The 14,144-nt window shown below is 37.8% G+C and overlaps 1 long non-coding RNA gene across 1 annotated transcript in view; it reads right to left on the bottom strand.

Moving 5' to 3' along the window:
• LOC115296325 overlaps positions 1-11,662 on the bottom strand; it is a 14,947-nt gene extending 3,285 nt beyond the window's left edge. The window contains exons 1-3 of the long non-coding RNA XR_003910851.1: positions 11,609-11,662; positions 11,134-11,184; positions 7,819-8,013 (exon numbers count right to left, since the gene is read on the bottom strand). This is a non-coding gene — a long non-coding RNA (uncharacterized LOC115296325). The remainder of the gene's footprint in view (positions 1-7,818; positions 8,014-11,133; positions 11,185-11,608) is intronic.
• Positions 11,663-14,144: the final 2,482 nt, after the last annotated feature.

The raw sequence follows: 14,144 nt of genomic DNA, 5'->3' as shown, positions 1-14,144 counted from the left end.
CTGGTGCAGCCGCTCTGGAAAACAGTGTGGAGATTCCTCAAAAAACTATCCATAGAACTCCCTTATGACCCAGCAATAGCACTGCTAGGGATTTACCCAAGGGATACAGAAGCGCTGACGCATAGGGGCACATGTACCCCAATGTTCATAGCAGCAATGTCAACAATAGCCCAAACATGGAAAAAGCCTAAATGTCCATCACCTGATGAGTGGATCAAGATGTGGTATATATACACAATGGAGTATTACATGGCAGTGAGAAAGAATGAAATATGGCCATTTGTAGGAAAGTGGATGGACCTCGAGGGTGTCATGCTAAGCGAAATAAACCAGGCAGAGAAGGACAGATACCATATGTTTGCACTCATAAGTCTAACAGGAGAACAGGAGAAATCTAATGGAGGACCAGGGGGAGGGGAAGAGGGAAGGAGAGTTGGGGAGAAAGAGGGACGCAAAACTTGAGATACTATTGAATGCTGAAAATGAACTGAGGGTTGAAGGGGAAGGGGGAGGGGGGAAAAGAGGTGGTGGTGATGGAGGAGGGCACTTGTGGGAAAGAGCACTAGGTGTTGTATGGAAACCAATTTGACAATAAACTATTTTAAAAAAATAAATAAAAATAAAAAGCACAGGAAAAAATACACCTGGGTAAAACGGGCCTTTTGGAACCTAATCCTCACACCACTGTAAAGTAGGTAAAATTAACCTGCTTTGCAGAAGAGATAACCAGAGGCTAGAGGTTCAGTTTTTTTTTTTAAAGAAACACATAGCTTCTACTCAGCCATGTTGTCCACCTCAGAGTACGAGGGTCTGTTTCTTATCATCATTTTCTCACTAAATTTCTCAAAGCAAGAAGAGATCCAATTTATTTTGGTATCAAGCAGATTTTAAAGTAAAATTAGTTTCATGATTTTAGCATTGTTACTTAACTTGTGGTAGTCTCTATCTCCACTGTGTGTGAGAAGGAGAGAGGAAGAGACAAATTATAATCTGAATTGTGAGAATTGTAAAGTGACTACTGAATAAATATTTATTTTTAAATTACTTAATTACTGTCCTAATTCTATTAGTTCTCCTTATCATGTACCAAAACAGTTTATGATTTAATTTCAAAATTAAAATGGACCAGTACTCTCACCAATTCAGTAAAATCTTTACAATGTACTTTTAACTAATTGAGAATTTATGATGATTTAAATAGAATGAGACCTGAAATAACAGAGAAAAAACAGAATACATTATGAATACTAATTGAGAAAGGAAGATATCTGGAAGAAATTTCATATATTTAAAAATATATTTTGGTGTGATAATGCATTATTGATGATAAGCCAAATTGCCAGAGTCCAGCTCCAGCAGGTCCAGGGCTCCCTGAAGGATGGACGGTGTTGGTGAAAGGGAGTAAGAGAGCCTCAGTTTCTTTCTGCTCACCAGGCAGGCATCTCTGCTCTGACAGGAGAGTCAGCTTTATTTATGGAAAAAATGTATGGCATACAAAACAGAAGTGGCAATTGTCTTAGACAATGCTTCCTGATAATAAATTATGTGGTATGTAAAAATTTCCCAGAACATAGATTGGTGGAAGACCCTTGCAAAATCTTTATCAATAGTGATTGAAGTAGGTGACTAGATGCTTATCACATGGAGAAGGAAGAGATCTTTAGCATTCAAATACAAGGCAATGTTACCTTGTTTCTGAGGGGAAGAAAACAGGTTTTCTCAGGAAATGTAACATTTGTTCCTAAAATCACAAAAGAAGAAACTCCTATAACAAGTTTTTTCACAGGGTACAATTCACATATTTTTAGCATAAGAAGGCAAGTCACTCCTGATATCAGTCAGTCAGGCGCCTTGGGGGTCGGTGCCCAAGCAGAAATTGAGTGGGGGCTGAGTGGGTGCAGGCGCAGTCACTATCTGACTGTGGGAGGCCTTGCAAACCTGCCTGACTTCAGAGATGGCTCCCAGCAGCCAATCTTATATACAGATTAAAATACCTCTACCTAACAATTTCTCATTGTATATTGCCATGAATAGTTGTGTATTTATCCTTATATTCAGAGTAACTTTTTAAAAACATCCTTTGAAAAGTGTATTTATTTTTGAGAAAAAGTATAGTGAGGGAGGGGCAGAGAGAGAGGGGCAGATGCTGAATCCGAAGCAGGCTCCGGGCTCCCAGGTGTCAGCACAGAATCCTATACAGGGCTGGAACCCTCCAACTGTTAGATCATGACCTGAGCCGAAGTCGGACACTCAATGGACTGAGCCACCCAGGTGCCCCTTATTAAAAATAACTTTTGATAAACTTAATTAAAATTTCCTCTCTATAATTGATTTGCTATATTAATGAGATATTATCCAAAGTTAAGATAAATCAAAAGCATTAAAACATCACAATGTCATGGGGCTTCTGGGTGGCTCAGTGGGTTGAGTTTGACTCAGTTGGTTGACTTTGGCTCAGGTCATGATCTCGCAGTTTGTGGGTGCAGTTTGTGGGTTTGAGCCCCACATCAGGCTCCGTGCTGACAGCTCAGAGGCTGGAGTCTGCTTCCTATTCTGTGTCTCCTTCTCTCCCTATTCCTCCCTGGCTTGTGCTCTGTCTCTCTCTCTCTCTCAAAAATAATTGAACATCAAAAAACTTTTAAAAAAACATCACATTGTCTAAGAAATTTTTGTGAAAATAAAAATGAATTTTCATTTATAAGATGAATAAGTTCTGGAAATGTAATATGCAGCACAGCAATTATGGTTAGCAATACTGTATTATATGCTTGAAAATTGCTATGAGAGTTGGGTTTTAATGTTCTCATCCTACAAAAAATGAAAACTATGTGAGGTCAAGAAGTGTTAACTAATCTTATTGTGGTAACCATTTCACAATATATATGTAGACCAAGTCATCACATTGTACACCTCAAATTTACACAATGGTAGAAGTCAATTATATATCAATAAAGCTGGGGGTAAAATCAGTTCTCGTGGCTTAAAATTGCCTACGAAAAGCCTCTTTTGATAAACAATCTAGATTTAAAACTGGAAACAATCCCTGATTATGGATCTCAGTAGAAGTTAATTGTGCTCTTACAGCACACATCTGCACTGGAGGAAATGTAACACTTCCATCATTACAATGGAACAGGAAGCTGCCGGCTTTTGAAAATCTGAATCAGTGACATGTTTTTGGAGCTGTGTATGTATCTTCATGCTTTATATATTATGTTTTTATTTTTTTAGGGATCTTGGTGATAATGACCAGGGGACCAATTGTCCCTATCACTTCTAGCGGAGTATTTTCTTGCCCAGATTTACCACAAAACCTGTTGTACGGCAAAAGATTTTTCTTCATAGAACCTGCTTTTAAGGACCAAATGCCAAGTACTTTTTCAATAATGTGTTATATCTTCTATTGATATCTGCCATACATTATGAAAACATCTATTATCAATAGGCTTGTTTGTCTGTTTTCAGATTTTTCTACCTTTTTAAAAATTTTTTTGATTAATTCTTCGAAAAGTGTCCTTAATAGATAGAATAAAAAGAAGATATTTTTAACCAAAGAAAAGGAATACTGTTAAGATATTTGAGAGTTGACCTAGAGGAAAAACTTTGGATTTCTCCACTTGTAATTTTAGGCCAGAGCATGAAAGTCCACATTAAGACATTAAATGGGAAAAAAAAAGTAAACATTAGCCTCAATAACAACGATTATATTATAAATGAGTGCCAACCATAAGAGCTTTCAAAATAACTCACGGCTTAGTGATTTTTGAAAAGTTATAGCTTCTTTTAAAAATTATTTTTTAAATGTGCAAAATAAATCACGTACTGCGTGTCGTGCATGGTCTGCGCTGCCGGCTCCCTGAAACTGTCCTGCCTGTAAAGCGGAGATGAATACGGAGGGGGCCGCGGAGGACTGGCTGAGAGTGGGCGCAGGGCTGTGATGGCGCCTGTGGAGGCCTTGCTGGAGGGCTGGAGTGACGGGAGTGACAGGAGCAAGGGAACCTCCATAGAGTTGGACCTGGAGAATATGGGCAAGCATACCACATGGTGAAAAGACGAGAAATGAGAAATGTGAAGGGCACTAGAGGAAAAAAAAAATGGCCCAGGATTAAGAGTCAGTGCTTAGCTGGTTCCTAGAATACCTTCTGTCCACAGTGACGCTTTAGGTCTGATCTGTCCCTCTGTTGAAATCTCTTCCTCTTAAGATGTCTTTGGTGAGTTTCATCCCTCATCAAAAGTGATTCCTAGATCACTAATCAATTTGGATGCCTCAATTTCTCCATTATTTACATTATAAAACACTTATCATTTTTAATTATGGAATACTAAAGAAGGATAGACAAAAAAAAAACACAAAAAGTAGGAGAAAGAATCAGTGCTCTGTTACCTTGGGCCCTTCTGATATTGACTTGACTCCCTTCAGTGAAAAGACTTGGAGTTGACATAGCTGGGAGCAAATTGTTGACATGCAGAGAATTTTACTCCTTACCTAGCCACATTGGTTTTGGAATGGGACCTCTGAAATATGATCACTAAATAACCAAATGAAAACATTTTTTTCCAAGTTAATACCAGCTCAGGAGAAGAGTATATTAATTGCCATTTGGCACAAAACCTAGGTAATCCTTACAGCAATGTTCTCAAACTTTTTGGTCACAGAGTCTTTATTTCTTCTTAAAAATTAGTGAGGGCAGGGTGCTTGGGTGGCTCAGTTGGTTAAGCTCTGACTTTGGCTCAGGTCATAATCTTACGGTTTGTGGGTTCAAGCCCCGCAACGGGCTCTGTACTGATGGCTCAGAGCCTGGAGCCTGCTTTGAATCCTGTGTCTCCCTCTCGTTCTGTTCCTCCCCCACTCGTTTAGCCTCTCCCCCTCTCTCTCTCTTTCTCAAAAATAAATAGTAAAAAAAGATTTTTAATTAGTAAGGGCCCCAAAGACCTTTTGTTTCTGTGGGTTGTATCTTGACATTTTCCTCTTTAGAAAACATACTGGAAAAAAAATTTAAGCAGCCTTTTGAAGGAAACATATATATTATGTAGTCTTTTAAAGATAAATATTTTTATAAAATTTTATAAAAAATAACTATACTTTTCCAAAAAACTGAGTGGTATTGTTTTGCATTTCTGCAAATCTCTTTAGTGCCCAGCTGACAGAAAATAACTGGATTCTCATGCCTGCTTCTGTATTCAGTGTGTTGCAATATGTAATTTGGTCGAAGTGTATGAAGAAAGTCTGACCTTAAATAGCTAAGGAGGGGGGCAAAGAAGAACCTCACGGACTTCCAGAAGGGTCTCAGGGATCTCCAGGGTTCCTCGGATCATACTTTGAGAACTGCTGCTGCTCTGTAGATCCCCTTCTAGTTTCATTTTTCCCTCTTCCTTAACCCTCTCACACTAATTATCCCTGGTCATTCTTTTTCCTTTCATACCCGCTTTTATTTTTTTCTTCTTATCTTGTTTTTTGAGCTCCACCTTATTATCCCTTTAAATGTGCCTTTCCTTTCAGATCTGTACCTTCCTTCTCCACTTTTACTTTCTCCCCTTCAAACCCCTCTACCTTGTTCTCCACAAGTGAAATATGAAAATGAAGTCTTTCTAAAAAAAAAAAAAAGAAGAAAGAAATTATCTTGGGGGATCTTGGAAAGACGCATAGTATTTCTTATTTATTCCTTCGTAAATTTTGTCTCTAAATGGCAGTATCTGGTCATAGATACAAGAAAGAAAAAAAGACCTCCTGGGACATTGGGTGGCTCAGTGGGTTAAGCGCCCATCGACCCTCAGTTTCGGCTCAGGTCATGATGTCACAATTCATGAGATTGAGCCCCACATGGGGCTGTGTGCTGCCAGCACAGAGCCTGCTTGGGATTCTCTCTCTCTCTCTCTCTCTCTCTCTCTCTCCCTGTTTCTCTCTCTGCCCCGCCTCAGCTGGCTCTCTCTCTCTCTCTCTCTCTCTCTCTCTCAAAATAAATAAACATTAAAAAAAGAAATAAAACAAAGATATCCTTAATCCCCATGGTCCCTCAATCCATATATCTAGTTTCATTTTTCTCCTTCCAAAATATATTCTGTATGTCTCTTTTCCTTCTACCCACTTTTCTTAGTCCAGTGTCAGCTTAATCCACTCTCTTCCCTCATTTGCAGTATGTTAGCAGCCCATTACCTGGGTTTCCTTCTCTCCATCTGGCAGCCCTACCACCACCACAATCGGTTCTGAACTGTAGCAGATTCTTGGAGACCCACGTTGCTGTCCTTTTCCAGCTTTTCTGAGGACTGGTTGGTAATAATACACAGCTAACCCTGGTTGTCTCTAGAGTGTTGACTTACATCAGATAGAAGCTGTTTTTTCCAGAGGTTATTCCCTCTTATAAATTCAGCGTAGAGAATGGCCAGTGACTGATAGGTGGGATTTGAAAACTGGCTCGTGATTCAGGGACTAACGTTGGTGCAATTTTTGCTCAAGAACCTTCCCATGGAATCAGGCTGAAGCTGGTCTCCACTTAGACCACATTCTTCTCCCCCACCCCCACCCCTGGTACTGTTTACTGTCTCATGCTCTGCTTCTAGAAAACTAAACCTAAGACAGTAAAAGCCCAATATCTATCAAATTATGTTATCTTTTTGCTTAAAACTCTCCAATGAATCCACGCTCTTTATTGCTGCCCACGAAATACTTCTTTAACAGGTGGCTGCCTCCTTATCTGACATCTTTCCCTGTCAAACAGCTAAGGAGGAAAGTCCTCCCTCGGGGCATTTGCTCTTTCTGTTTGTTCAGTATGCAATGCTCTTCCTCGCATCTTCATAGAGCCACTTGGTCATGTTCAGATTTCAGTTCTAATATCTGCTCCTCCTAGAGGCCTTTCTAAACATTTGACCTAAATTTGCCCTCCACCTTCCCTTCCTCAGTCATTCTGTCAAATTAATATTTTATATTTTTTGGAACATTCATTACTATTGAAAATTATCTTATTTACTTATTTATCTCTCACTCACTGGAATGTCAGGAGTAAATTTTGTCTGTGTTGATCACTGCTGTGATGTATTATGTGCTAACACATAGAACTGTGTTGCATAGTAACTGCACAATAAACATTTGTCCTGAATTAATAGCAAATGCAACATTTATATAACTGATTTTAAAATGATATTTTATCCTATGCTGATTCATTAGTTTACTCATCCATTCAGTCAACAAATTCTTTGGAGCAGTAATTTTGTAGAACACGGACTTAAATGTTAGAAAGTTTAGAAACTTGTGGAAGACATTGCTAGTTCTTTTTTTCCCATATCTGGTTCTTTTCCTCCTTAGGAACAAAAGAAAACTGTATTTTTTTAGACTCCTGTGTGACTGACTAGATGGGTCCATGTGGTCGAGTTCTCAAAGGAATGAAATATGAGTGACAAGTCAGTGGATTTCTTCCATTCCAAGACATTAAAGAGCCAACATGCCTCTTTTACTCTGTTTTTGCATCTCAACTACCCGGATGCAAGGAAAGCAATGTATCATTCTGAGATGACTAACACACAATGGAGTCAGAAGGTATCAGGAGCCGAAAGACCCGAATCACCAGTTGGAGAAATATACCTATCTTGGGTTGGTATTAGAAAAACATAAATTCTTATTGCATTAAGTTTTTGAGGTTTTATTTTTACAGCTGCAGGCATGTATTATCTTGACTAAAAACTTGTCTTCAAAAAGTTTATATTTTAATATAAGAGCAAGTAAGGAAATAGAAGTACATTAGTTATCTATTGCTGCAAAGCAAATTGCCCCAAACTTAGCAGTATCAGAGCAAACACTATCTTACTGTTCCCGAAGATCATTACCTGTTCCCCATGGCTTAGCTGGGTGATTCTTCCTTGGAGTCTCTCATGAAGATTCAGTCAGGCTGTTGCACGGGGCTGGAGGCATCTCAGGGTTCAGTGGGAAGGATTGCTTTCCAAGGTCACTGCTTTTGGCAGGTCTCAGTTCCTCCTCACCATGTGATCCTCTCCAAGGCCTGTGTGAGTCTTCTCACAATACTGATTTCCCCCAGAGAAAGAGTGATTCAGGAGAGAAAAAGACATAACGTTCTGGAAGGAAACCACAGATCTTTATAATCTATTCCTGCAAGTGACACTCCATTACTTCTTCCATATTCCATTCACTAGAAGAATCATTAAGTCCTATCTCCAATTAAGGAATTGCTGAATTATACTGCACCTTTTGCAACAAGGACTTATCAAGGAATTTGTGGACATATTTTTTTTTTATTTTGCAAGGTTACGTAGAGAAGATCCCATCACAGTGGTGTAGGCAAAGCCTTTTTATGAGAGTGATGAGCAAAGATTTCAGTGCCAAAGTGGTCATTGGTACCTTTTGATAAATGAAGATTGGAGTAAAATCATATTTGGTAGAAGATACAGGAAGAAAGGTAGAAGAAAATGGAGAATCTAACCAAATAGGGAAAAACAGTTTGGCCAGGGCAAAATTATAAACTGCAAGGAGAGCAATCCTGTTTGCCCATGATTCACAGATTGCCAGAAAAGGAAAAAATCAAAAAGAAAAAAAGAAAGAAAGAAAAAACAACAACAACAACAAAACCTCTTCAAATACTTCAAATACCCATAGCTTAATCAGCATAACCCTGCTCTTTACAGCGAGTGAAGCAGCAGCTGTGTGTGAGGTGATTCAGGATTTTATCCAGCTGCCTGCTTCCCAGCATCCGTACAATATAGATTGTGTTAGATGTAGATGTATCTTTCTCAGCAACACGGAAGGATCTCTACTTTCTCTCTGGAACTTACACTCCATCTAATACTGCATCCAGTTAGATTTCGATGAATAATGCTTTTTATTGACCAATACACATCAAAAACATGATAAATACTTTTATGGTCCTTTCTATTGAACAAGTACTTTATCAAAGTGCAAATACATTTGGATAAGCTTCCTTACCTGAGATTATACTAATACATAAAACCAGACTAATAGGTGACTCAGGTAAATAGCAGCTTATTCAGGGTCTGGGGGATGTTGGGCAGGGGGAGGTGGTGGAAGCAAACTAATTAATTGACAATTTTCAAACTGACCAATCAATTAAGTCAAAGCCCAAACCAGTTTATCCACCAGAGTGAAGTTTTATTTAAACCTCATTCATTACAAACTTAGAGACCAATAGAAGACAATTGACTACCAAAGTTTGGAATTCTCAAAATGAATTTAAATTGTTCCTTTTATCTTGGAAGGATATAAAGACACTAGTTTCATCAAAGTTTGTACAATGTATTACCCTCACAATAAAGTTAAGATCCTGAGATCTTTATAGAACAAAAATTTTTGGTATTTAGCATGCCTTTATAATGGATCCTCACCATAGGCAAACATGTCATAAGATGCAACTGATTCACTGTTTCCAAACAAAAGCCAGAGAACCAAGTCATGTAATGGTTAAACTGAGAACATTTAGGTCACCATATCAGATTGCTTACCTATTTATGTAACACACAGTCAAAAAATGCGTTCTGACAGTTTCAAGAGCAATATAATTATTATTTTAAATTGATGATGACATACTGTTGTATGATTTTATAAATGTAATAAAATATAGAATTTATCTAGAGGGAGATTCTACTTTGATTTTCAATTAGCTTAACCAAAAAGGGTAAACACAATTAGTCACAATAATTTTTGCAACCTCCATCATTATCTATCAAACTACACAGGGGATCATTTCTATTTTTATAGTTGGAATAAAACACAGCAGGTCTTCTGTCCCTGTGCTAGCTCAACTTGTACATCTCCTATGCACAATTTATTGTTCAAGCTATAAAGGGCTTTTGTGTCTTCTGCATAATTTTTAAAGATGGATGACAAATGTTTAACAAGTAGAGGAAGATGGGAGGAAGGAGAAAATATGTGCTTATATTTAATAAAAATCAGGCAGTGTCCATTCGGAAAACATCTGCTTTGTAGTGCTAATCAAAGTATTGGGTCACACTCGTTACCAATATCTAATCCTGGCTGGACACAGTCCCTAAAGGTTACCTATCTACCCGTAAATATAGATAGTCACATTCTAGGGAGATGATATTTTCTCACACTTGGAAAACAATTAACTATTGAGTTTATTTGTGTTCTTTTCCTCACTCTTACATTTGAACCAAGAGTCCTCATCATTAACTTCTGGAAAGTAATAATTAACCCAATGCTCTAACACAGTCACAAGGGTCTCTTTATATGCCGTGTCTCTCTTCCCAATCTCACAGTGTGTTGTGTTTTTTCCCTTTTCTTTTGTTTTGTTTCTTTAACAAATTACCCATCAGTTTTGACAGCACTGTTTATGAAACCATTCAACTCTGTATAAGTGATTAGAGCAATTGAGTGCAAAAAAATACAGTTTAAAATATCATAGATTCTATTTTAAAGAAAGGAAATGAAGCTTTCCGGGAAGAACAGTATCCAATAAGGAGTATAGACATGTTGGTATGACCATCATTGGTAGAAAACTTCACATAGAGTTCCCCAAACACCTTTCTTACATACTGACACTGCTTTTTTTTCCCAAGTGGCCCTTTCTCTAAACAGTTTGTCATTCTCATGATTGCTTTAAAAACTTCATTCATAGTCAGTCTCCAAAACAAAGGAGTCATCTTAATGATATCTTACCTGTAATTTTCCATTATTGTTTGACAATCATATTTCTTATCTAATTTAGAAATACACATCAACCCTGTGGAAAAAATCTTTTGGTTGATTCAGCTTACTCCAAAAGAAAGTCAAAGTGCTAGACATTTCCTAATTTGTTCCAAGGCATTGGAACTCAGTCCCAGGTCTCTTTACTTCCAGTTCAGTATTCTCATACAAATACCCACTGGACTCTGAATGCTCCAAAATCAGGAAAACTCATTTTTCTGCTCACTTCAAAATATTCCCTCATGAGCTGTGGTATAGACTGAATTGTATACCCTCAAAATTTATTTTTAGTGTAATGGTATTTGGAGATATAACTCTGAGGAGGGAATTTGGCTTAAGTGAAAGCTATGAAGGTGGGGTCCTCATGATGAAATTAGTGTCTTTACAAGAAGAGACAGAGAGGTCACATTCTCCCATGTGAGGACACAGAAAGTAAGTCATCATCCATCCAGAAAAGGAGTTCTCACCAGGAACCGGATCAGCTGGTACCCGTATCCTGGGCTTCCCAGTCTCCAGAACTGTAAGAAATAAATGTCTGTTGTTTAAGTCATGCAGTCTGCAGTGTTTTGTTATAACAATCCAAGCTGACTAAGACAAATATTTAGATAATTTACATCTTCACAAAAGTGTCACTTTAAAAATATGTTCCTTTTTTACCAAAAATTTTCCTAGTACTTGAATTTTCAGGCAATTATATCACATAAATATATGCCAGTTGTGTTGACCTGTTGCTCCTTTAGTTTTATTCCTTTTTTTTTGATACAGCATTTTTTTGGCCATTCTAGTGATTTCTCAGGAAGGCTTCAATAGGAATGATTTCATTATTTATTAAAAAGTTTTGTAGGAGCAGGTAGATAGCATTGAGTCAATAAGAACCTGGCTTAAATGAAATGCACAGATTATAGAAGAATCATAAAAAAGAAAATTAGTTGATTTACTAACTTAAATATGAAGGTTATTCCAACTCCAGAAAATTCGGTAGAAATTAATGTCCAGAAAACACACACTTTGTAGATCAAATATATGATGTTTCTAGTTAAAAAGGGAAAAGAATGTTAAACAACTTGAATAGGTTTAACGAAAGAGGTAAATATGTAAGGGTATATTCCACTTTCTTACCATTAGTGTTATATTTGATAGTTGCCTTATAATCTATTTTATTTATTTACTTATTTATTTTTTAATTTTTTAAACATTTATTTGTTATTGAGAAACAGAGAAGATAGAACATGAACAAGGGAGGGACAAAGAGAAGGGGAGACACAGAATCCGAAGCAGGCTCCAGGCTTGAACCCACAAACTGCAAGATCATGACCTGAGCTGAAGTCAGACATTTAACCAACTGAGCCACCCAGGGGCTCCTTATAATTTATTTTAATTCATATCTCATTATGAAAATACAGTCATAATTTTTTTTGCATTTATTTATTTTTGAGAGACAGAGCATGACAGAGAGAGAGGGAGACACAGAATCTGAAGCAGGCTCCAGGCTCTGAGCTAGCTGTCAGCACAGAGCCCAATGTGGGGCTCGAACCCATAAACTGTGAGATCATGACTCGAGCTGAAGTCGGACGCCCAACCAACTGAGCCACCCAGGCGCCCCTGGTCATAATTTTTAAAAAATGTAGGGAGGGCACCTGTCACAGTTTGGGTGCTCTGAGCAAACACTGAGGTAGAGTTTGGGATTCAAGATGTTTAATAAGGTTTGGCATCCCTGGGAAATGAGAAAAGTAATATTATGAGGCAGACCTTATCTAGTCTGGAACAATGTTGCCCATCAGAGTTGACCTGCCTTGGGCCCAAATGGGCTGGCCTTCTTAGTTTTACCTCATTTAGCAGCTAAATGGGGAATACTCAGAAAGTTAAAGAAGTAGCAATCTGGAGCTGAGACATATAGATCTTGAAAGAGCTGACCAGTGGTGATGTCTGCTGACTGCCCTCCCTCCAGCTAAGTGGGATCGGATTGGCACACGTCAGTTTTTCCATGACACCCAGATATTTAAGAGGACCCATTACCATTCCAATGTGGGTAAAAATAATCTTTGAACATCCTAAATGACATTCAATGCCAGAATATCTTGAAAAATACAATATAATGACTCTGTTGAAATAAGTGGGTTGTCTATGCTACTTTCTGCCATGTCCATACCCAATCACCCAGGCTTCTAAGGTCACCACTTGGTTACTTTTGAAGAAGCTGATTCACTGTGGACGAACACACTGGCCATCTACTTATCTTCTGCTCACAACTCTTGTTCCATTAGACCCACAAAATGACTAATTCCTTTTTACCTTACAATTTCCCTGGGTGAATAGTATAGGGAGGAAATCCCAATACCCAGGTGCCTATTATCTCCTTTGGAAACAAAAATCATGATATAGGTTTGTTTGATTACTAGTAGACATATAAAACAAAATGCTTAGAATATTTAAATCCTAAAATATTCAAAGAATCACTAAACCCTAATAAAGCTGTTGGCAAAAACAAACTATTATATTCTGTTTCTTTGTAACAGAACTGAATCTTTTATCCCCAACTCTCCTTTGAAGAGATATTGAACAGCATAACACTGGTCCTCTCTAACCCTTTACTCATTCTGTTCTTCAGAGGTGGAGTGATTTAAGGAATTTGTAGATTTGGGTAAGAAGAGCTGCCCTTCCTCCTTTCTAGAAGCTGCTCAAGGACGGCATAGTGTCTGCCGTGCTCTCCCAGGACAGTCCTTCCACAGGGGGCTGCTTATGAATGGAGGGAAGAACTAGCCTAATTCTGCAAATATAATCCCCATCCTAAGCCTGAGCATATCCATCATTACTCATTGTGTAATTCCTTACTGCTTCAATATTTGAACGTGAAAGACAGGACTCTGAGGGTCTTCCTAAGACACTCCCAATAATTATAATAGAATAAGCAAATCCTTATCTGTTTCATAGCAATGAGCTTGAATTAATTTTCACATAAGTGAAGAAGAACAAAACTAAGAAGTAAATTAGAAGGGAAAAATATATTTTTTATTCGTCATTGGTAGTTCCTTCAAAACTTCATGTTGACATCAAGATAGTCAAAATTCTTATAAATATTATGATGACCTGATAGAAGTATAACATAATAAATAATGTAAACAACTCAAGCGTTCATCTATCATGCTACATACGACTCCTCTGGATATCTTTTGTTGATTTGCTCAAGAAAACCTTAAAAAAAAAACTGGATGGACCAAATGGGCTACTTGCCCTGGTATTGTATAATAACAGCCAGAAATGTTGAATAAAAAGATCAATACAATGCAGCTGTATATTAGAAAAAGCAAGCAGGGTTTGTCCTAAATGTTTGCCCCATAGCCAGGTTTACTTTGAGCCAGCATATGAAAGATTTTGTGATTAGGCCCCAAAGCACAAAAATACCAATTAATTATGATGATTAGGTATGTCTTCATTAGTAGTCTATAAATAAATCATGCGCAACATTATGCAGTCAGCT

Source organism: Suricata suricatta, chromosome 7 (genome assembly GCF_006229205.1).
Source record: "Suricata suricatta isolate VVHF042 chromosome 7, meerkat_22Aug2017_6uvM2_HiC, whole genome shotgun sequence".
Taxonomy (NCBI): domain Eukaryota; kingdom Metazoa; phylum Chordata; class Mammalia; order Carnivora; family Herpestidae; genus Suricata; species Suricata suricatta.
Note: the sequence above shows the minus strand (reverse complement) of the source record. Positions and strands in the feature narration are given on the sequence as shown.